Source organism: Pituophis catenifer, unplaced genomic scaffold (assembly GCF_029215685.1).
Source record: "Pituophis catenifer annectens isolate HBS135680 unplaced genomic scaffold, rPitCat1.0.hap2 SCAF_3, whole genome shotgun sequence".
Lineage (NCBI taxonomy): Eukaryota > Metazoa > Chordata > Lepidosauria > Squamata > Colubridae > Pituophis > Pituophis catenifer.
Window position 1 is genome coordinate 58,475,172 of NW_027256883.1, and position 25,280 is coordinate 58,500,451.

Below are 25,280 nucleotides of genomic sequence, written 5' to 3' on the forward strand. Positions count from 1 at the left end.
ATGGAACACCGGAAACAAAACATATAAATATTTCAGTAATCATATATTAAGAGACTCATTAATCTGTACATGGTGAGAAATAAAAAACAAACATTATATAAAAGTTCCTGGATGGCTATCCACAATGGAGGTGATAATACACCCCAACACACTAGCAATACAAAAAATGATAAGATATAAGGAAATATGGATTCCCAGGGAGTATTAAAAACACAAGAAGAACTTAGAGAACAAGGAATATTGATAGACTGGTGGCCCTATTTACAGATAAAAATAAGATACAAAAAGGATCAAGAGGAAGGAGGAATTGAACTAAAACCAAACCGATTAGATAAACTATTAGAAGCCAAGGAAGAAAAATTAATTTCAAAAATTTATAAATATTTATTGGAATTCGACCTAGCAGAGGAAGTAGTTAAAGGACAAATGATAGTATGGGCAAGAAACATTGGACACAACATACAATTGGAGGACTGGGAAAATGTATGGGAAACTAATTATATCATGACAAAATCAGTAGTTTATAGAGCGAATCAGTATAAAATGTGGTATAGATAGTATCTGGCACCTTCGAGATTAGTGAAGATGTATCCGAATTTAAACCCAACTTGCTGGAAATGCAAACAAGCACAGGGCACATTCTTTCATGTCTGGTGGCTTTGCCCAAAAATTAGGAAATACTGGGAAAAAATAAAAACTTGGCTAACAGAAATAACAGCAGAGGAAATAGAGTTGAAACCAGAATTTTTTCTATTAGGCATGATAAAAGAAAACCATAGGAAAGAAACAAAATATTTAATATTACATATAATTACGGCAGCCAGATTGGCACTAGCGCAATATTGGAAAATGGATCAATTACCAACGGATCAACTAATAATCCAAAAAAAAATTATAATTGTGCAGAGATGGACAAGTTAACATTTGAGTTAAAAGACAAGGCAGACTCAAAATATTACATGGTATGGAATAGATGGTACGATTGGATAATTAAAAAAAAGGGAGAGTAAATGTAAAATTCTGAAAGACAATAATATCAATAAACACGCACCCTCAATAAGATAAAGGACGTGATAAAGTGACAAGTCACTTTCTACATTTTTTTTCTTTTCTTTTACTTATTTTGTTTCGTTTACTTTTTCATCTTTAATTGTGAGTAAGTAATGTTATGTGGATTAATATAAATGTATTTTATATGTACTCGATATGACATTTTATCTTTTTTATGTTTAATAAAGTTTTTTTTTTTTTAAAAAAAAGCAAGGTCTAGATACAGCCTATATTAATTGTAGTATAAACACCAACATTATGTTAAATAAGGTAATATCTAAAATGACAACCAAATAAAAGTATCTAAAATTATTAATATCAACCAGGTATTTAAATTTTAAATGAATTATAGTTACAAAGAATGCATTGGAGGAGATTGGCTCATCATAGTCTGCTGGATCTTCTGTGCTGATGACAAAAGCTATCTACATGCTCTGTAACAAGGGTTCCTTTAACTATGAGTAGCATCTGGACATAGGCCAAATTGGGGCACCCAGAAGTTCTACCAATCAGATAATTTGAATCTGGTTTGGAAGTATCTTTAAAGGAAGCAATCAAGAAGAACACATTCTGTAGTTTCCACCTTTCCAGAATTACAGAGTTAGAGCCTTTCAACCAATGGTACTTCTTAATATCTACCATCCAATCCTGCAGATGGGAGAGCATGGCATCGTGCAAGATAGAAAGCTTTCCAGTGGTTGTCCCAAAGGTGCTTTTTCAGGAGGCAACTGGACTTTCTTTGAAGACATTTCGCTTCTCATCCAAGAAGCTTCTTCAGCTTTGACAGGACAATGGGGAATGGAAGGATTTATATTCTTTGCAGACAGCTGGTAATTTGCATCCTTTTAGAGAGTCATTGAGGCCATTTGGAGGTTTATCTGTGTCCTCAGGGTCATCCAAGTGGTGCTCCTGGTTCCTGTAGTCTGCAATTTTTTCTCTGGAAATCCATTCTTACTCCCACACCATTCCAAGGGCGTGGATGTTTCTATGTTTCCAGGGGTTGGATGTTTCTAGTGTGTAAGGTAGCTGGCAGCAGTGACAATATATCCAATGTGTACTGGTGACAGAAAGGTTGAGGCCGTTCCTAAATCTGCTTGCCTCTTTTACACTTTGTCCTCTATTTACAATATATGAAACAATAAAAGCTTCTGAAAGATGTATTTTTTCAAAAAAATAAATAAATAAGAACTACTGTGTTTCATGTTCTGTGCACCATCTACAAAGGAAGATAAAAACTTAAAATCATGCCTTACATCTATGCAATTTAATATAATTTTGTGGCGCAAGCAATATAGACAGTATATTAGCAATAGGATATTTACCAGATAAAAATCTTATAAAGGAGACCGTGTACAAAGCAAAGCAAAAAGACACAGCTCTTGCTGTTATAATCAGTAATTGGAATCTGAAAAAGTCTTTAATCCTATTTTTAATGGTGAATTAAAAGAAATTGAGAGTATTAAACATTTTCTTTTTCAAATACAAATGACAGAACGCCATCTTATTAATTGCATCTTTGGTCAGCGCATCTACATGAAGCAAAACCATAAGGCTGTTCAGCTACCTGCATCTACCCTTTCAAAACAGTGGTGTTCCATTGTGGGTCATTAGAAGCTTTATTCAGACTTTTTCGGATGAAATCCAGATTCCTACCCAAAGGAAAGAGATCATGGCTTGCACTTAAGAGTCTAGAAAGAATCTATTTAGAAAAGCAGGACCAGCAACTTCAAAACTCTCCCTCTTTGTAGCTGAATCTCCTGCTGGGCTGAAGCAAAATCATAACTTATGCTCAGCTCAGCACATGGCACTTCAAAGTAGTTCCTTTAGCTATTGTATAAATATTCCTAGTTCTTGTAGGAAAGAGAAGATGGCAAAGATGAAAGCTCAACATGGGGCCTTAAAAGGATGCATTACATTCCTAATTGCTATTGGCTTTCTTTATTTTTCCCCATTCTCTAGTAGATCTCTTTCCACAACCGTCAGTATCAGCAAAAATACCAATACTTTGGTTTTTCCAGTTAACCAGGTTGTTTTTTTGGCCTTGAAGCAAAGAACAAACTATACTACTTTTCCTTTACTCTCCCCAGATTCTAGAAGATAGATATTGGATGTAATGATTGCTGCACCATTGGTTCTTAAACTGGCTTTCATCTTCATGTAAAACCCTCCATCATCTATCTGGACAGGTCTGTCTACTGCGGATGTACAGATAGTCCTCGATTTACGACCACAATTAATCCCAAAATTTCTGTTTTTACGTGAGAGATTTGTTAAGTGAGTTTTGCCCCATTTTATGACCTTTCTTGCCACACTTCAATTGTGAATCACCACAGCTGATAAATTAGAACCCGGTTGTTAAGTGAATCTGGCTTCCTCATTGATTTTGCTTGTCAAAAGGTTGCAAACGGTGATTACATGATCTTAGGATATAGCAACTGTCATAAGTATGAGTCAGTTGCCAAGCATCTGAATTTAGATCACATGATCATGGGGGGGCTATAAAGGTCATAATTGTCAAAAAATGGTCATAAATCACTTTTTTCAGTGACGTTGTAACTAAGAGCCTTGGTGGCATAGCAGACTAAATGCTGTTAAGTAGCACCAACTGCCTGCAATTACTGCAAGTTCAAATCTCACCAGGCTCAAGGTTGAGTCAGCCTTCCATCCTTTCGAGGTAGGTAAAATGAGGACCCTGATTGTGGGGGCAATAAGCTGACTTTGTATAAAAAAGAACATTGCTTAGTGGGAGACGAAAGCCCTACTAAGCAGGTATATACAAAAGTATGAAGGCTATTGCTTAATGCATTGTAAGCCGCCCTGAGTCTCCGGAGAAGGGTGGCATATAAATCCAACCAACCAATAAATAAATAAATAAATAAATAAATAAACAAACAAACAAACAAACAAACAAACAAACAAACAAACAAACAAACTGTTGTAAGTCAAGGACTACCTATATTGTTTGGCATTTCATTGTTCAGAGGGTCTTACTCTATTGTTAAACTGAAGTGCTATCTACCCATCCTTGAGTAAACTATATTGGCATGAAATGTGCTATATATGTCTCATGACTAATTCCTACCCCATCTCTTGGTTATCAAGAGATGGGGTAGGAAATTTCACAGAAATTGCATGATTTCCTTCTACATTAATGGGACGGAGATTTTACACACCTGGAAACTATTCTTTGACATTTCAATAACAGTGCATTTATGGACAACTTAAGCTTCTTTCATTTGTCATCTGGGAAGGCAACAGCATGAGAATATAGCAGATGATGTTGCCAGGGGTTGTTGGTGTTATAGTGTAAATAAAAAAAGCTCACAACTGTGATAAGTGCTTTCTTGACAGAACAAAGTTAACTTCAACAGAAAATTTCAATGCGATTAGAAATTTAAAAGAATTTTGAGGTCCTGGAATTACATCATGATTAAATGTAGAATGAATGGGATCTAGACAGGCATCCAACAATCTTATTGCTTTTGACAAAATCATGTTATCATGATTTTGAGTATGTGTGCAAAGTACATACAAAAGGGGCAGCATTTGCATCACGGAATGGAACAACTCACCACAGCCAACTTGCCATGATCAACTCACCATGGGACAACTCCATATGGCCAACTTGACATGGAACAACTTGATGCAGGACAATTCAACAATTCAATTTAATTATTTAAAATAATTTTAAAACATAATTTTTGGCATTTACATTTCATTTTGTCCCTCCTTGGGCATCTTTTCTTTAATGATTCTGTTCCGCTATTTCTTCAATATTAGGGTAACTCTAATCCAGTGGTGAATTGTCCTGCAGAAAGTTGGCCATGATGAGTTGTTCCATGGTGAGTTGGCCATGGTGAGTTGGCCAAGCATGTTGGCTGAGGCCATGAGGAGTTGTCATAGACAACTCAGCATGCATCATGATGATGTGATGTTGCTTTCATTGTGTTGCCCCCTCTTTAACCATTGGAAATGCTGATAGATGCATGTATTATGATTGGACTCAGGGTTGGCAACCTTAAGATTATGTACAGATACACAAGTGCAAAAATTACAAAATGAAAACTGCAAATGGCTACATTTTGTCAACTAGATTTTGACTTTTTCCCTAGGTTTTATTTTGTTTTAAGAGGTACTTTCTGCTCTTAGTCCCATCTTAAACCACCCTTTTAATTACCCTATCACCAGATGGCCTACAGAGTTACTAGATACAGGTAGTCCTTGATATACAACCATTCATACAGTAACCATTCAAAGTTACAATGGAACTCAAAAAACGACTTACAACCATTCCTCACACTTACAACTGTCATAGTCTCCCCATGATCATGTGATCAAAACTTGGGCATTTGACAACCAGCATGTCTTTATGATGGTTGCAGCATCCTGGAGTCTTGTGACTGCCATCTGCAACCTTCCCAGCTGGCTTTCGGCAAACAAAATCCATGGAAGGAATCAGATTTGTTTAACAACTACATGATTCACCATGAATTCTATGGTTCATTTAACAAACATGGCAAAAAACGGTTGTAAAATTGGGTGTTACTTACTTAAGTTCAGTTGCCCTGCTTAGCAACTGAAATTCTGATCTCAGTTGTGGTCATAATTCGAGGAGTACCTGCAGTCTCCTATTGTCAGAAATTGGGTGGCTAAATTGTGATGCCTGAGCCTCCAAATGTTGTCTATCCATGCACTAATCTATTCCAGCTTGCTTCACTATGTCCTCCGAACAGAAGGACTAATAACCAATCCATTTTAAATATACAAATAATAAGCAAATAAATATTTCATTTTACTATAGGGGAAAAAAATCGTAACTCCAATTTTAAATTAAAGTGGCAGAATTAGGAAATTATTTCAGGAGAAGTCTTCCTTTTCCTTATAATAGCTGCAGTCTTCATGAATGTATGCTTTTCATTGTCCACACAGAATAATTTCTGTAAATACATTTCTTCACTTTCAGGTCAAGGTACATCATAATTAAATACAGTACAAAATGAAAATGGAGGTTCATTCTCGGAGCTTGTGGGCTGGTTTCTGAACATTTCATTACCAGACTAGGTAACATATTCAGCAGGATGTCAATGTGCTTCTACTTATAAGAACTTGGTGTGGTCAGTAGTTCTTGTGATGGGGAGATCATGTCAGGTGAGGATCACATCAGATGAGGGTCTTATGATGGGGCTTGTGATGGGGAGCTCACATCAGGTGATGTCATTGGGACCCTCCACTCTCATCCTACACCCAAGTTACAGATATTCACCACTATCACAGTACAAATTAATATGCTGTTGGTGCTTTGTTATAGATTTATCCTTTTTCTAACATTTTAATACAAAATGAAATGGAATTTGAACTTAATTGTCAAAATAAATGGGGAGAAAAACAAGCACATTTTTCATTTATTATTTTGCCTAGAATAGTGATGCTTATCTTTTTCGGACCAAATGCCCGAACCCGAAAATGCAATGCATGCATGGCCCCCATGCATGTGCCTTGTGCTCCTGCCATTGTGTGTGCAGCAGGGGTGAAATGCTCCTGGTTCGTACCGGATCGCTCGATCCGGTAGCGATTGAGGTAGGTGGTTCGGAGAACTGGTAGCAAAAATCCCTGCCCCCCGCATTGCCCAGCTGAGCCACGCAATCATCAGAGGCTTTTTAAAAAATTTTAAAACATTTTTTCTACAACCTCTTTGGCCGAAAAAATGCTTTTAAAAGTTTAAAAAAAAGCCTCTGATGATCACGTGGCTCAGCTGGGATCATCAGAGGCTTAAAAAGAAAAAGCCTCTGCTGATCAGGCAAGTCAGCTGGGATCGTCAGAGGCTTTTTTTAAAAAAAGAAAGCCTCTGCCGATCAGGCAAGTCAGCTGGGATCATCAGAGGCTTTAAAAGCATTTTTTTTACAACCTCTTCAGCCGAAGAGGTTGTAGAAAAAATGGTTTTAAAAGTAAAAAAAAAAAAAAAAGTTGGCCACGCCCACTCAGTCATATTACTCCCCCACCAAGCCACGCCCACAGAACCAGTAGTAACAAATTTTACATTTCACCTCTGGTGTGCAGCCCCCTGCACATGCCCTGTCCCCCGCATGTGCACGCCACCTTCATGCCTCGACCCCCGCCCATGCACAGCAGAGACCCGAAGACCAGTTGGCCAGCAGGAGGCACGCGCACATGCACAGCAGAGCTGAACTGGGACGACGGCTCACGTGCCATCAGAGAGGCTGCTGCATGCCGCCTCTGGCACGCATGCCATAGGTTTGTCATCACAGGCCTAGAGAAATTGCAGAAGTAGGAACTTGAAAAAAAAATTACACAGAACACCTGATTTTATGTCCTGCAGGAAAATCTTGCCTATTCTATAGAGGCCATTGATGAATACGTTGTTACAAAAGCCATTTTGTAGGCCATTCACATTTTCTCAACATAAAGCAGGTTTTACATACACCAAATGTTTAATTAATTTACTGATTAATTCTTTTTTTTATGATGCTATTGCCATTTGGCAGCTGTTTTGACAAAGCTGCCTTCCTCATTATGGAATTTTGACTTGTAAAAGGAAGTCAAGCATAGAAAATGGGCTTATTGAATTATCCAGCTCACCAATTATATAGTATAAAATTATTCATCCTGATATAATTTGATCAGGAAAAATCATTTATCTTTAGTAACTGTGTAAAATTAGATATTGCTATGCTGGATAGGTGCAATTTTGCAAGTGTTTGTAGTTAAGAGAAGTTTGTTAAAAAGTGAACACTGAATTATTGACTTTTTTCCTGATTCCACTTTGTTATGAAAAAGGTTACTTTCCTGACTAGTAGCTCCATGGAGCCCAATTCACTGAAAGATTAAAAAGCAATACTTAGCTATTTTAGAGCAAAATGCCTGACCAGGGAACCATTACTGCAGAAGATGCTTTAGAGAAAGCTAATTTCAAGTGTGTGTCAGTCTGTTAGAAAATTAATTAATCCAAAACCATTCTTAACTATTTCTTCATGGAATCAAAATAGGATCATTGCATACATTTCTTATAAAAGGCCTTATGGTATTGAGATAAATTAGTATAATCACAATGGAATGAAATTTGGAACTTTTAAAGAGAAGATTTGTCAAATCCAGAAAGTGGGGACAATCTATGTCCCATATTTGATATTTTTGATATAGTTTTTGATACTGGTTATATGAAAACAGAAAAAGGAGATTACGACTGTACGGATATTTTGCTTCGCTCAGACTTTCCAGAGCAAGCAAAAACTTCTCTGACATTTGACTACAAATTAAACCTTATTGTAATATACTGGAACAATATTATTACTTAGACCATGCTTAACAACTGCCCTGTTTAGTGACCACTCAAATTTATAGCAGTGCTGCAAAAAGTAACTTTAGGTCCATTCCTCACATTTGCCACCATTACAAAGGTTCACAGTCATTTAACTTTGTATATTTTACAGCAGCTTCTGACAAGCAGCAGCCCAAAGTCAAATTGCAAATCATGATTAGTGATGTTTTGCGTGATGACTGTGGTGATTCACTTAAAGACCAGGTAAAAGTGAAGTCACAAGTCTAGTGACAGAGTTGCTAGTCCTAATTTGGAGGCCAAGGTGATGCGTGCGTGTGGTGGCAAGTCGCCGCAGAAGAAGGCGAGGCAGAATGGAATAGAATAGAATAGAATAGAATAGAATAGAATAGAATAGAATAGAATAGAAATCTTTTGTATGTTCCTTGCTGCTGCCATCGCGTGGTAGCGTTGTCGAGCGTGCTGCGAGGCTTGGCATCTTTATTGGCCAGGTGTGATTGGACACACAAGGAATTTGTCTTACTGCATATGCTCTCAGTGTACATAAAATAAAAAATACGTTCATCAAGAATCATAAGGTACAACATTTAATGATAGTCATAGGGAACAAATAAGCCATCAAATCATATTAGGAAACAGTCAATATAAATCGTAAGGATAGCAGCAACAAGGTTACAGTCATACAGTCATAAGTGGGAGGAGATGGGTGATAGGAACAATGAGAAGATTAATAGTAATGCAGACTTAATAACTAGTTTGACAGTATTGAGGGAATTATTTGTTTAGCAGAGTGATGGCATTCAGGAAAAAACTGTTCTTGTGTCTAGTTGTTCTGGTGTGCAGTTCTATAGCATCGTTTTGATGGTAAGAGTTGAAACAGTTTATGTCCAGGATGCAAGAAGTCTGTAAATATTTTCACAGCCCTCTTTTTGACTTGTGCAGTATATAGGTCCTCAATGGAAGGCAGGTTGGTAGTAATTGTTTTTTCTGCAATTCTAATTATCCTCTGAAGTCTGTGTCTGTCTTGTTGGGTTGCAGAACCAAACCAGACAGTTATAGAGGTGCAGATGACAGAGTCTGTAGAACTGGATCAGCAGCTCCTTGGGCAGTTTGAGCTCTCTGAGTTGGTGCAGAAAGAACATTGTTGTGCTTTTTTGATAACGTTTTTGATGTTAGGTGTCCATTTTAGGTCTTGAGATATGGCAGAACCTAGAAATTTGAAGGTCTCTACTGTTGATACTGTTTTTTTGTTTTGTTTTGTTTTTGCTTTAATTTATATGCCGCCCTTCTCCGGAGACTCAGGGCGGCTTACAATGCGTTAAGCAATAGCCTTCATACTTTTGTATATTTATACAAAGTCATCTTATTGCCCCCATAATCTGGGTCCTCATTTCATCTACCTTTGAAAGGATGGAAGGCTGAGTCAACCTTGAGCCTGGTAAGATTTGAACTTGCAATAATTGCAAGCAGCAGATGTTAATAACAGTGCTTTAGTTCACTGTACTACAGGCTCTTATGTTGTCTAGTATTGTAAGAGGTGGTAGTATGGGAGGGTTTCTCCTAAAGTCCACCACCATTTCTACAGTTTTGAGTGTGTTCAGTTCCAGATAGTTCTGGTCACGAGGCTAGTGGTGCGTATGCCATCCGTATGCAGATTCATCATTGTCTCAAATGACACCAATCACTGTTGTGTCATCTGCGAACTTCAGTAGTTTAACAGATGGATCGTTTGAGATGCAGTCATTGGTATATAGAGAGAAGAGAAGTGGAGAGAGCACACAGCCTTGTGGCAGGTGTTGGGGTGTATGACGCCTGGTAAGTAGGGCAGCTCCACCCCCCATCCCCACCTTAGCTTATTTTTTACCTGTGTGCCTCGCGTCACCCCCCTCACCCTGGGGTGAGTGGGGTCTTAAACAGGGCTAATTTTGTGGGTGGGGCTTAATTTGATCACATGCACTCAAAAACCCGATAGGGCTTCTTTTCAAGGTGGGTCGTCTTTTTGGAGAAACATGGTACTATCTGCAACACTAGTTCAACAAGTCTTTGGGAAAGATTTTAACTTTACTTTTTAATGTGCCTTAAGATTCTTTATGAGTTTAATTTGAAGAAACATTCTAGGCCTCTTGGGTAATGTTCTTTCTCAGAGGAATGCAACTTATATTATTCTCTCCTATACTTTATCCTCATAACAATGTTATGAGGTAAAGTAGTCAGGAACTGGAGATGTGTAAAATTTGAAATATATTTAGCTTGAAACATGCTCTTCAAACTTCACTGAATGTGTTCTGATGCTGTTCCAATTTTATACAATATATGTTAACGCTGAACAGGTGATTTTCAAGATAGCAATAATACAGATGAGTTAAACTTCTTGTTCCACAATATTATAATCCTGACCAATAAGTCTCCTTGCAAAGGTTAATTAAGGATAATTTGTGACCGGTCTTGTAATATCCTTTGTCTGTACTAAAATAATATTTATTAGGTTATTCTACAATATTTTGTCCAATAATGGATTTGGTGAACCCCAAATGTGTTATTATTACAACTTTCAGAATTTCCAGCTCTACTTTCTGCTACCGGTAATCTCAGAAAATCTGAAGGTTACTTAATTAACGAAAAGGCATTGGCCATTAACTCTTAAGTACAAATGGTATTGAAATTAACATGCTCCAGTTCTGATGATAAGCTCAAATTTAATTGTAGTCTTTATGGGAAAATAGTATGGATCTGTTAGAAAGGCAGATTTCTGTTGGCTCCTAACTCAAATTTAGCCTGGCTGTTGTATCCTTCTACAGAACAATTTCATGGTTTGACCCCTGTCAGAGTATTTTTCCCACTTTCCTCTAGGTAATGGGCTTCTATATTTTCTTAATGAACCAAAGCTATGTCTCTAGGTCAAAAAGACAGTGTAATGGCTTTGGACCTCTGCCATAAGTTTAAAGGTCACTGTAACATTTCTACAATTTTATTTCCTCTGTTTTCTTCACCAAGATTATTTTTTAAAAAACAAGTTTTGGCTTATTTTAAGCAGGATATTTTTTAATTAAAATAAGCATTTAAAAAACCCATGAAAGATTATAAAGGCCAATTTGTGTCAAACACATTTTTTTTTAAACTGAATATAAATATATTCTCTTAGTCTCCCAATGGGCAGCAGGGTGCTTGCTGGCTGCCTGAAAAAAGCCTAGAAACATCTATCTAATATATTCTCTCTTGTGACGATCTACTGAAGCTGTCCAGGTATTACCAACCTCAGCATGAAAAGTGTGCATATGAAAACTCGGTGCTCCCATGTAACACCCCTCCTGCGTGAGCTGCACTGGCTCCTGGTGGTCTTCTGAGTGCGATTCAAAGTGTTGGTGACCACCTTTAAAGCGCTCCATGGCTTAGGACCAGGGTATATACGAGACCGCCTTCTGCCACCAACAGCCTCCCACCGGCCAATACGCTCCCACAGAGAGGGGCTCCTCAGGGTGTCGTTGGCCAAACAATGTTGACTGGCGACACCAAGGGGGAGAGCCTTCTCTGTGGGGGCACCCGCTCTCTGGAATGAGCTCCCCCTAGAGCTTCGTCTTAGCCCTGACCTGTGCACCTTTCGCCGTGTCCTGAAGACTCTTTTGTTCCAGCAAGCCGGACTGGCCAAATATATATATTTTAAGGGGTGTGTGTATGTTTTAAATGTTTTAAATTTTTGAGCCATTTTATATATTTGATTTTAATTGGTTTTAAATTTTGTAATTCTATGTGTTTTAATATGGCTGTACACCGCCCTGAGTCCTTCGGGAGAAGGGTGGTATAGAAATCAAATAAATAAATAAATAAATAAATAAATAAATAAATAAATAAATAAATAAATAAATAAATAAATAAATAAATAAATAAATAAATAAATAAATAAAAAGACACCAATTCTCTCATAAACTCCTGGCTGAAAACTTTCAGAACTGGTTATGTTGATAATGAGGCTCCTTCGGGAGAAGAAAAGGCAAAGGCAGGTCCTGGTTGGAACACTTTCTTCTGGGCTACACCATTCTATTTTTATTCTCATTCCAGTTTTCCATTTTCATTCCAGTCGGTTTGCATTATCTGGTCAAGAAATATGTCTTTGGTTTTTTAAATTTCTCTCCCACCTAAATATAGTTAGATTTATTGAAAAAAAAAATTAACAAGGCAGCCCTCCATAAAATGGAAAGCTAATGTATTGGAAGTAAAATATAAGTTTAAAAACTTTATTCCAAATAAACACATGTTAGTAATCTAAAAAACAATATAGCCAGCTCCTTGGACTTTGGAAAAACAATGTACTGTACAGCATAAAATACAGCTTGTCCTCAATTTAGAACAGTCCGTTTAGTGACTGTTCAAAGTTACAATAGCATTGAAAAAAGTGACTTATGACTAAGAGTCATGTGGTGCAGTGGTTAGAGTGCAGTACAGCAGGCTATTTCTGCTGACTGCTGGCTGCCTGCAATTTGGCAGTTTGAATCTCACCAGGCTCAAGGTTGACTCAGCCTTCCAAGGTGGCTAAAATGAGGACCCAGATTGTTGAAGGCAATATGCTGACATTGTAAACCACTTAGAGAGGACTGTAAAACACTGTATATTGTGCTATTGCTATTTTTACAGTTATGACCATTGCAGCATCTTCATGATCATGTGATCAAAATTCAGACACTAGGTAACTGACTCATATTTATGATGTTTGCTGCCTTCCAGGGTCATTTGACAAGCAAAGTCAATGGGGATGCCAGATCCCCAAAACAACCATGTTACTAACTTAACAACTGTTCCTCCTAACTATAGTTAGTTGAGAAATTATCAACTTCAAATAACAGTTTATAATGCTGGTTGGATTTCACAGATCTTTGGTTAAGTTGGACCACAGTTTGAATGACACATAAAATTATAGCTTTGCAAAAATGAAAATGGGAATCTCTAATCACATCCTTGAAGAGAAAACAGGGTGGGAGAATATGACCTGAGGGTGGATATCATTTATTCAAATTGATCTCATATTTCACATGATGTGATTATTTTATTGTTTATTTGGCAGAGTTAGATCTCATGTTTCCCTCTCAGAGCTCAAAGAATCGTACATGTGTCCATTCTTGTCCTTCAGAAAAATCAAGAGGGGAACAACGTACAGGCAAAAATTATTAAAGTAGGTCTCAAAATGTATGGGCAAGTTAGAGTGGGATGTGTTTTGTCAAAGACAATGTGAAACTACTAAAGAAAGAAAAGGAGAATGGGCTACAGTTAGTCTGAAAGAAATTAGCTATTCAGAAGATCTATCTAGGAAGATGAGGAACTGGTATGGTAATGTTTACAGCAGTGGTGGGTTGCCCCTGGTTTGGACCGGTTCTATAGAACCGGTAGTAAAACCGGCGGGAGGCCCCGCCCACCGACACCGACACCATCAGGAAGTATATGTGGGTCATTATTTAAGCCTTGTTACATATAGCTCTAGAAGTATATTTTGTTACTTATTGTGTCATCTAAATTCTCAATGGCTACCAATTTGGATTTCCAAAATCTGAAACTCGTAACTACTCCACAACGTATCTTAGATACAATTCCCAATGGTTTCTGATAGGTTTGGATCACACAAAACACAATTAAGATAAGAAATAATGGGAATATCCACCATTAAGAGAGCACCTTTTATTAGCAATAGCACTTAGACTTATATCCCGCTTCACAGTGCTTTACATCCCGCTCTAAGAGGTTTACAGAGTCAGAAAATTGCCCCCAACAATCTGGGGCCTCATTTTACCAAAAGATGGAAAGCTGAGTCAACCTTGAGCTGATCAGAATTGAATTCCTAGCAATTGGCAGAATTAGCCAGCAACACTGTGTTGTAACCACTGCACCAGCACGGCTCTTATTCTTGTGCGTGTGTATGTCATGTTTATTATCAGATACTTAGGTCAGATACTTAATCTGAAAATTAAAAGTTGTAAATCAGCATTGTGAAAAGAGATATTTTTGGATCTGTAGATAGTTTATGAACACATGGAAGGCCTGCAGTAGTCAGAAGAAGGTATCAGTGCAATTAATAACATTTGAAGTTGATGATGGATTGGAAGTAAGACTAGTCAGATTTAGAATAACCCTGCTGAGTTCAATGAGCCTCATTTTAATTATGATTAATGTTAAGTCCCATTGTTTCAACATTTCTAAATAGTGTTGTATCTGAAGCTAAGTGTGGATTCAATCCTGTAATCTTGGAGTGGTTGAAATAATAGTTTTGTACAAACCTACCAAACTATTGTTTGAAAAACAGCGAGGGACCACAGAATCAATACACGAGGAGGAATTTTATTAAATGAGGATATGAACTGTTCCAGGCTGGTTCAAAAAATGTGATGGGCCTATCTCAAGAGACTTCCTCAGATGAGGAGGGAGACGGGGAAAAAAAACATCCCAAGAACCAGATGCAGTATTTTCAGGATCTAGCAACTATGCTGAGCCAGCAATAACGTCACTATCCAGGGGTGTAATCTAAATCAAGTAGTAATTGGTTCTGACAAGAATTCATCTTGTAATGTAATGCCATGTGATCCTATTTGGCCCAGAATTTTTCTTAGTCTTTACAGCAACTTTCCTTTAGGGAATTTTTTTTTTTTATAAAACTAGGTTATGGAAAAAGGATTAGGCTGGCAAATTTAAAGGGCACTTAGTGTAAATCTTTATCTAATTCCATTTCTTTCTCTTCCATATATCTTTTTTCTATATTTTTCCATCCAGATCTTGCATGCAGCCATTTTCTTCTCCTCACAATCTGTTCTCCAAGGCATCTCTCTCCATTTTTCCTGGGACTCAGTCTGAAATCCTTATGCAGGCATATTTGGAAATAATGAAGGCTAGAAAATGGAAAAAATATAGTGATGCCACAACAATTGGACTGGGCAGAGCTAGTTAGAAGTAAGCTGCTGATGAAAACAAGGCTTGGCAAAGGCCAGATTTTGCTATCTGGAGAGCAATGTGAACCAATCAAAGCTGCTACAACAACACTATTCATGTTCATCAGATTCCTTGCTATAGAAAATATCTAGCATCAAAGTGGCGCAATGGTTAGAGGGCAGTTCTGCAGGCTACTTCTGTTGACTGCCGGCTGCCTGCAATTTGGCAGTTCTAATCTCACCAGGCTCAAGGTTGACTCAGCCTTCCAGCCTTCCAGCCTTCCAAGGTCGGTAAAATGAGGATCCAGATTGTTGGGGGCAATATGCTGATTCTGTAAACTGCTTAGAAAGAGCTGTAAAAGCACCGTGAAGCAGTAAATAAGTCTAAGTGCTATTGCTATTGGACTTCATGTTGTTTCTTGATTTCTCTATGTTTACTGCTTTAGATACTACTTCCTCAATGAGTTCACCTTTCTGTTCTGAGCTATGTCTATGTAAATTTATATTTATATATTTAACTTGATGATTTTTTTTTTATAATTTTTATTAATATATTCTATGCACTAATACACAAATAAAATATACAATCCTGCCACCATGGTATAATATGATTACATTGTCCATAAGTATAAAATCATTCCTTTATACATACATATTTGCCACCATATATATATACATCATCATATATCTATTCTATCCCACCTTTTCTGGACCCAATCGTACCATACTTTCCAACTGTTATAAAATTCTGAATCTTTTTTACCATTGATCAATCTAGTTAATCTATCTGATTCCGCACACTCATTAATTTTATATATTATTTTCAAATCTATCGGTAAGTATTGATTTTTCCACTCCTGCGCATATGCTAATCTTGCTGCAGTGATAATGTGAATCAACAAGAACCATATATCTGATTTAATATTCAAAGGTTTTGCCCCCAATAGGAAAATCTCAGGTCTTAGTTCCAAATTAATCTGTGTAATTTCCAAAATCCATTGCCGTATTTTTTTCCAATATTTAACCGCCTGCGGGCAGGTCCACCATTGGTGAAAATAGGTTCCATTGCTGTGACCGCACTTCCAACAGCAGGCAGATGTCCCGGGAAACATTTTAGCTAATCTCGCCGGGGGGAGATGCCACCGGTAGACCATTTTATAACTTGATGATTTTATTATGGCAATAAATCAGACAATAAAGTGAAACTAGAACAGAAAAGTAGAACAGGTGTTAAGCTTTTAGTTATGGATGGTCAAACTATCATATTTTATATCTCACAGAACTATAATTCCCAATATCTGCATCACTGGTTCCTGAGAATTGTAGAATAGCAACATCTTTAAGGCTACAACTTGCTCACATGTGGTAGGTGAGGAATATTGTCAATCTTCGTAAGAGAAATAGTTGGTTCCAATCATTAATAGATAATATTTATGCCATGTTGAAATGGACTTTACCTGCTAATTTCTGAAGATGAAACAAGTGTTGAAAGTACTGAATAGCTGGCTTTTTCAGTTATTTGACAACTAAGTGTGACAAGTCTATGAAGCAAAAAAACCCCAATCATTCTTCCATAGAATAGGAAATGTTACAGCTCTATTTTATCACTGAAAGAAATATAAGAAAGATGTGTCAGGCTCTTGAAAGTACAAGACATGCAAATTAAATCTGTGATTAGATTAAATTTTCTTGCCCAAATTCGTCAATGCTATCTGAACTCATAGACTTGATTATATTGTAAGAGTACCCTGGCTTTTTCCTGGTGATAGAAGTTACTTCCTGGCTTGATATTATCTTGTGAGCTTTAACACTTTAGGTCTATTCTGAAGGCTTGGCATTAACACTAAATTTGGTTCAATGGATTTGCTCTCCTTGCTGCAAATGCCTAGCATGTAGCTTTGGAATTTCTCAGCAAGCAAAGTCTAGTTAATGGGGTTTGTGTCTACATATTCAGGTGTTGTGATGGCTGACCAGTTAAAATACTGTGTTTGTCAGCTGGAAAACTGGCAGCCCGAGTTTGAGACCCAAGCGTCATACGACAGGGTGAGCACCCATCTTTGCCTAGATCCTGCCTATCTAGCAGTTTGAAAGCATGCAAATGCAAATAGATAAATAGGTACCACTTTAGTGGGGAAGAAACAGCACTCCGTGATTTCATGCTGGCCACATGACTGCAGAAACATCTTTGGACAGTGCTGACTAACAACCCTGAAATGGAGATGAGTGCCACCTCCTATAGTCAGCAACGACTAGTGGAGTAAAATCTGCAGAGACTCTTTCTTTCATATTGAGAAAACTCTGCTCTGCTCTGTTGCACCTGCAGGAAAGACAGTATAGATCTCCTGTCTTCAGTTACAGCTCCTGCCATTCATCCATCATGGTTGGTCCAAAACACCTGAAAGTCTTACAATCGGTCTATCACAGTTTCCACAGCTTCTTGATCGGTCATTCCAGAGTCCTTGACTTATAAGAAAAGTAGACTGTTTCCTTGGTTAGAAAAACTAAGTGTTCTGTTCCTTTTTTATGGAACTCATGTTGCTTGAGTGATATCTGCAGTCGAATAAACAGTAGTCTCCCATTAATTTGGAAACTTCTTTAAACAAAACTAACCAGAGTGGCAGGCTGTCGCCATTTAACATATATCAGGATATCAACTATGTCAGAAATGGACAGAGAAAATTGATTTAGATGAATCTCCTAGCTATTAAAAAGAAAGAACGCCAGAAAAGATTTTAGCAATGTTTTCCATACTCTTCTTTTAATAATGTCTGAGCACATTGTGAAAATAGAGAACATGCTGCGAAGCTACAAGTTTTAAAGCTTTTTTTTTTTTCTCCAGTTGAGGCTGCATTGCCTTGGATGTGCATATGTGCTGAATCTATCAGGTCACGAAACTAGTTTTTTAAAGAATTGTGTTGGGTTACCTATTCTTCTTCTTCTTTTTTTTTTACATATCCCTTTTCTTTATAACAAAATATATCCTGTTTCTCTTGCTGTCTATACAGCAAGCTGTTAGGAAAAGGATGCATGTTATTGTATTGAATTCCAAAACATAAAAGAATGCTTACCTGATAATGTTACCTAGTTTGGGTAATGAAACATCTGCAAGAAAACATCCAAGCTCAGAGAGCACCAAGAAAATGCTATTGCCCTGTGCTGTCCCAATTCCAGGACACAGTTGGGAAGAGGGTATAGAAGACAATAACAGTTTCTAGCTTCTTTGCAGGACTAGGCTACAAAAGGCCTTTTTAGACACAGAATCTTTCCTGCCCTTTAGTTAAAAGAGATATCTTGAACCAATGAAGGCACCACCACTGAAGGCATCACCCAAAAGGGATTGTCTCTTTAGGAGCTCCTTAATCTGTATCCACTTATTTGTTCTCATGTATAAACATTGAGAGTTTGGATTCTGAAACAGGAAGGATGCTTTTTTTTTTTTTTTTGCTAGGTTTTGCCCAATGTTATGCTTATTTTATGGGATGTGTTATGAAATGTTGGGAGATTGGAGAATAAAATTTGGGGAATAAAGTAATAACTAATAGGAAGAGGAATGTTGAATGGCTGCAACCTGACTGCTTCAAAGAAAAGAAGGAAGGCAGAGGATTGGTTTCCCTTCCCTTTAGCTTACAGTCCAATCAACAGAAATCAAAGTGATATAATGATTTATTTTTTTAATCATTCACCGATTGCTGGTGAAATATCTTCTTTTTTTGGGGGGGGTAGCAGTGGTGGGATTAAAAAAAATACTTCTGGTTCTGTGGGCGTGGCTTGGTGGGTGTGACATGGCATGGCTAAGTGGGCATGGCTAGGTGGGCATGACAGGGGAAGGATACTGTAAAATCTCCATTCCCTCCCCACTCCAGGGGAAGGATACTGCAAAATCCTCATTTCCTCCTGATCAGCTGAGACTTGGGAGGCAGAAAATAGATGGGAGCAGGGCCAGTCAGAGGTGGTATTTACCAGTTCTCTGAACTACTCAAACTTTCTGCTACTGGTTCTCCAAAACTGGTCAGAACCTGCTGAATACCACCTCTGAAGTAGGGTACCTTCAACTCAATCTTACTCTAGGGATGTACATAAACAAGCCATGCAATTTTCTTTGCAAGATTTTGGCAATGCCCTGGAAGCACTCAACCGTTAATCTCTAGATCTTTGAATTAGTTCATCAGATAGCTTGTTTTTGGATTTCTAATTGATTTGCTCCATTTTGGAGTCAGGGTAGGGGCTGATTTCAGTGTAATACTAGTTTGTCAATCAAAGCTGATTATCTGATGCTTATTATTATGATATAGCAATGGATGTCCTTCCCCCAAACTGTTAAGAGTATAAGCATAGCCACACTTACCACTTAATTTAATTTAATTTAATTTAATTTAATTTAATTTAATATTTAAATTTATATACTGCCCTTCTCCCAAAGGACTCAGGACGGTGAACAGCCAGAAGTAAAAAACATCAAATACAAAATTTAAAAACAATTTAAAAATAAATTAAACATTTTGGCCTGACAGTTAAAATCCCCCATTAAAAATCCAAATTAAAATACACAATTGGAGAGATTAGGCTAGCCCGACTTGATGAAATAAAAAGGTTTTGAGGGCCCGACGGAAAGTACGTAAGTCCGGAATAGTCTGTATCTCTGGGGGGACCTCGTTCCAGAAGGCAGGGGCTCCCACAGAGAAAGCTCTCCCCCTGGGGGCCACCAGTCGGCATTGTTTGGCCGAGGGCATCCGGAGGAGCCACTCTCTGTGGGACCTTACTGGCTGGTGGGAGGCTCTCGGTGGCAGAAGGCGGTCCCGTAAATATCCAGGCCCTAAGCCATGGAGAGCTCTAAAGGTGGTTACCAACACCTTGAATCGCACCAAGAGAACCATCGGGTGCCAGTGCAGCTCATGCAGGAGAGGTGTTACATGGGAGCACCATGACGCTCCCATAATCACCTGCGCGGCTGCATTCTGGACCAGTTGGAGCTTCCGGGTGCTCTTCAAGGGGAGCCCCATGTAGAGAGCATTGCAGTAGTCCAGGCAGGAAGTGATGAGGGCATGAGTGACCGTGCGTAAGGAGTCCCGATCCAGAAAGGGATGCAACTGGCGAATCAGGTGAACCTGATAAAAAGCTCCCCTGGCCACAGCTGTCACATGCTCTTCTAAAGACAGCCATGCATCCAGGAGGACACGCAAGTTGCGAACCCTCTCTGTGGGGGCCAACGACTCGCCCCCAATAGTCAGAGATGGCACCAACTGACTATATCGGGACACCGGAAGCCATAGCCACTCAGTCTTGGATGGGTTGAGCTTGAGCCTGTTTCTCCCCATCCAGATCCTCCTGTACAGTGGTAATCACAGCTCAACATTAAAGCAGCTTAAATAAAATATCTCCAGGCTTAAATGGATTGCCAGCACCTTAAATCAGTCAATTAGTCTGCTGATGAGTTGTTGAGCCAAATCAAAAAGCTGTAAAAACAATACAAGGAAAAAAGTAGCATGTAGTTCATAACATATTTTTGCCCCTTCAGGTGATCCAAATCTGTTCTAAGTAGTCCACTCTCATCTGGGTAGCTTTTGATGTAAAGGACGTGGTCCTTCCACAAAAAGTATAAGAATCTGTGCTGAGTATCTCTGTATTTTGGATCTTAAAAAAGAATTTAAACCATCAGTGCTTGCTGTAAAATATAATTTACTATCAAACCAAATATAAGCAATTCATCAATGGCTGGAGCACCACATATTCATCTTTAGGAAAATGGGGCTCCATGAAACTTTCCATATCTTACCAACAAATCAGTTTTGGAGTAAAATTGATATACAAACTACATAGGAAAGGTATCCCTGTCTAGACTTAATCAGTGTGGATTTTCTTAGTAAGGGATCGTTGTATATACGCTTGACCAAGCGTTTGAATATAAGATCCAGTGCTGTGGAGTCGGAGTCGGAGTCGAGGAGTCGGAGTCGGAGTAAATTTTGGGTACCTGGAGTCGGAGTCGGAGTCGAAGTCGGAACATTTATCTCCCGACTCCACAGCCAGTGCTGTGAAGTTGGAGTCGGGGAGTCGGAGTCGGAGTAAATTTTGGGTACCTGGAGTCGGAGGAAATTTTGGGTACCTGGAGTCGGAGTCGGAGTCGGAAGTACAAAAAACTGAGGAGTCGGAATCAGAGTCGGAACATTTATCTCCCGACTCCACAGCCAGTGCTGTGGAGGCGGAGTCGAGGAGTTGGAGTCAGAGTAAATTTTGGGTACCTGGAGTCGGAGTCGGAGTAAATTTTGGGTACCTGGAGTCAGAGTCGGAGTCGGAGTCGGAGTCGGAACATTTATCTCCCGATTCCACAGCCCCGATAAGATCTTGGTGAGATAAAAAAGTTTACATTCCATTTTCTGAGCCACAGGTTTCTTCCAAAGTATGTCTCTGCTGATTAAATTAAAGACTGCACTAAGAGCTATGACAGTTATAAGCAATTGAGTTCTTTTAACTGTGTAATTTTTCAAAAGATGGCATAAAATGAAACACTTATAGTAAAGCTGCCACACCTAAACTGGATTGCTGTACTGCTAACAAACACTTATCATCAGCTTAGTTCTCCACCTTATGCAAAAGGTATTTGGCATACCTGTTTTTGTTATGATATTGATTAGGTTAATTGGTTTCAAATTAAATGGGGTGTCCTTTTTCTTGGTAAACCGAACTAGAGAACTCGCAACCCCTTGGAACGGGGTAGGAGTTATTTTTATGAGTAAATAAACTTGGCAATAAAGGGGCCTAACAATCAGCATGGCATCTGAACAGGTCAGGAGGTAGATCTTCACTACGAGCATTATTAAACTTCTAAGTCTGAATAAGCCGTTTAATCTCTCTTCAGATACTGAAGGCCAAACTGGGAGCTGCTGCAAACCAGCCATAATTCGTTATATAAATCTTCCTCTCTGCTATATCTGGAGTCCCTGAATAGTTGATTATAAAATGCCCCCCTCCCAAATATGAGAATAGGAATATCAAAGGATAACCTATGTTCCTTCAGTAAATCAGCAACTGTGTACCAAAAAGTAACCAGCTTCAGATTTCTTCCAGCTAAACTCCAGGTCTGCCCAAAGAGAAGAAAAGTGGTGAGATTTTATACACATAATTACTTTCTTTTATTCTTGTCCAAGTTATAGAAAGATGGCATGGCTGTTATCTGATGGCCGATTCTTTCAAAGCAACACCTTAAAAGAACATCCATTCCAGACTGCAGGCAATAACAAAAGCTGATTATATAGCTTTTTTGCTACAGCTCCTACCCTTTCCTGTCAGTCATCTTATATGACCTCCCTGTAGGTGAAAATACATTTCTTTTTCATTTAACCTTTAACTCCTCCCCTTGCTTCATTTGATTGGACCCCATTCATAGAGTTTTTTACATTTTAGTTTTTAAAAAATCACTGTTGTAGTAAAACATTACAGTCGGTGTCCCAACTTTTCAAGGATATGAGTTAAAGGATCTACTCACTGTAATTCAAAGTTACTCATTGCAGTCTAAACCTGTAGAGCCAATTTTATGGATCAGGTGTGCCGCCAAGCATTTATGCCACCAAGGAGAACATGGCTACTTAGGGGAGTGAGAATGAACACATGTCAGGAGCATTCCTTCTACACTTTGCACCACCCAAAGAAAGGTGCAATTATTCTATAGTCAACTTGCTCCAATGACATCAGCATTCAAGGCATATTCAGCCAATAATATGAGTTTAAAAACAAATAGGTAGATATTTACCTAGTTTGAAGGCAAGAATATTGATGGAGAGGGCACACCATCCATATGTATTTTCCATTTGGAAACAGTTGCCCATCTGTTCCAGTAACAGGGGTAGAGGTAAGTGACAAATATGTCTCCTTTGTTTTTGTTATCCCTGTCCAATGAAATGAAACTATGAGTAAGCCTAATTTGTTCTGCTCCTTGCATTGGTAAACAATAAATAAATAAAGCAAAAATAAATAAGAGAAGGATAAAGGAAGAAAGAGTGTAGTGCAGCTGCAGTTGCTCGGTGACAATACAGTCACACACAACCGCTTTCTGTCATTCAGCTTCGACAGCTTAGATTGCTGATTGCACAATCTGCCACTCTTCCACCCACAATATTTAGAACTTATGTTTTCTGTGTTTGGTAAACACTGCTCTTCTCCCTATTCCCACCCCACTCCCAATTTGCTAAAGCATCATTTAGGTGAGTTTTCAGCTGACTTATTTTCTCAGCAATTAAAAGTGTTGGTTCTAGGCTTGCTTCTCACAGAAGAACAGACTCATTGGTTTAGGTAGTATCACTTCTAGCTGCTGGGAGATCTTAGAACTCACAGTTTCTCTTTAGAAGTAAATAAATAACATTTAAACATCTGTGCGCATAACAAGCTTGATGCCAGAAAGGAGAATCCTACGCTTTTTTTCCTTTCTGTATGGGATTTCCCCCCCCTCTCCTGAGATTCTATCAGCTAAGACTCATCTGCTGTCAAACATAGCTTATAACCCAAATCAAATACAAGTACTTAGGTTTCAGAGACGAGTTTTTAGTAGCTGCAAGGACAAATTAGTTGGAAACGGAGCACAGTAGGAACCATCAAGTGTCAACTTTAAAGCAAAGGTTATATTTTAAAGTGCAATATACAAAAAGATGTTAGAGAATCCTGATGCACGGTAGTGAATGAAAGATCTATTCAAAACGCACCAGAACAATATATGATATATATTTTAGAGTAATATATATGAAGACATTGATATTCTGTAGATATATATTCACAAGCCCACATATAAATTCAGCTAAGTCCAAATTGGGGAGAGTTGTGTAATAACCAAGATCTGGAAATATTCTTGAGTTATTATTTCTTGAGACAGATTAGGTCAGATATTGTGAGTAAAGGAGAAAGAATATATATGGAGAAACATGCAGACACAAATATGAGCTTATTTTTAAGCATATTCCATGTTTTCCTCTTCTTCCTCCTCCTTCCTTAAAACAAAACAAAAAAAAAGATGTGGAATCAGTCCAAACAAATGTAATGAAAACTCTAATGCACCCTTAATTAGGTGTACAGACAAATGACACTTAGGATTGAAACCCATTGGAAACAATAGAAACTGACCCAAACTAAAATGAACAGAGGCAGTAGGTCATTCAAGCTGTGACTTTTCTTGTTCAGTAATTCTTGAATTGAATGGTTATTGGATTATCTTATGTACTCTATCACTAGCAATCTTGATGTGTGCTCTTAATTGTAGAATGTTGTTTAATTGTTAGTTTTTTTCTAATATTTTACTGTACACTGCCCAGAGACATGTTTTGTGATATGGGTGGCTATATAAATATGACAACTAAACAACCAACCAACCAACCAATTAAAACAAACAAACAAACAAACAAATAAATAAATATAGCAACTGTTTTCATCATCAATAAATGTACTTTATGTTAGAGGTTAAGCTAAATTTCTGGAATGACTGCTTTGTTATTGCTGCTTTGCAGGGCCGGATTTAGATGAAAAGAGGCCCTAGGCTATTCCACTTATGAGGCCCTTTCACCTATAGTGAAAGTGTAATTTTAATTTTGCTAACAATTTGAATGTAGGCCCCTCTTGATCTTGAGGCCCTAGGCTGAAGCCTAGTTAGCCTATAGGAAAATCCGGCCCTGCTGCTTTGTCATGTATTTATTTTGTCATGTATCTATTTGGAACAAATAGAAAATACAGAAGATATTTTTGCAACAATTAAGGTAATCACTGAATTAGCAAATTGGTTTAATAATTGCCACCAGAAGTTGGAATCTAGTTGTGGTTTTCTACCTTAGAAGAACAGTGGATTTGTCTAGAAGCGTGAGTAACCAAAAGTATCATTAAATGACACTTTGAAATACTCATTTTCTGACCACCATACCCATGTTTTAAGATATAGAATGACTTCTTCTTTAATGGTCAGTAGCTTAGTGTACCGTCTACATATTTTTCTAGGGAAAGTACAAGCAAATAACCCTTAATGGCTAGAAATTAATTGGAGTGCCCTGCTCAGTCAGAGC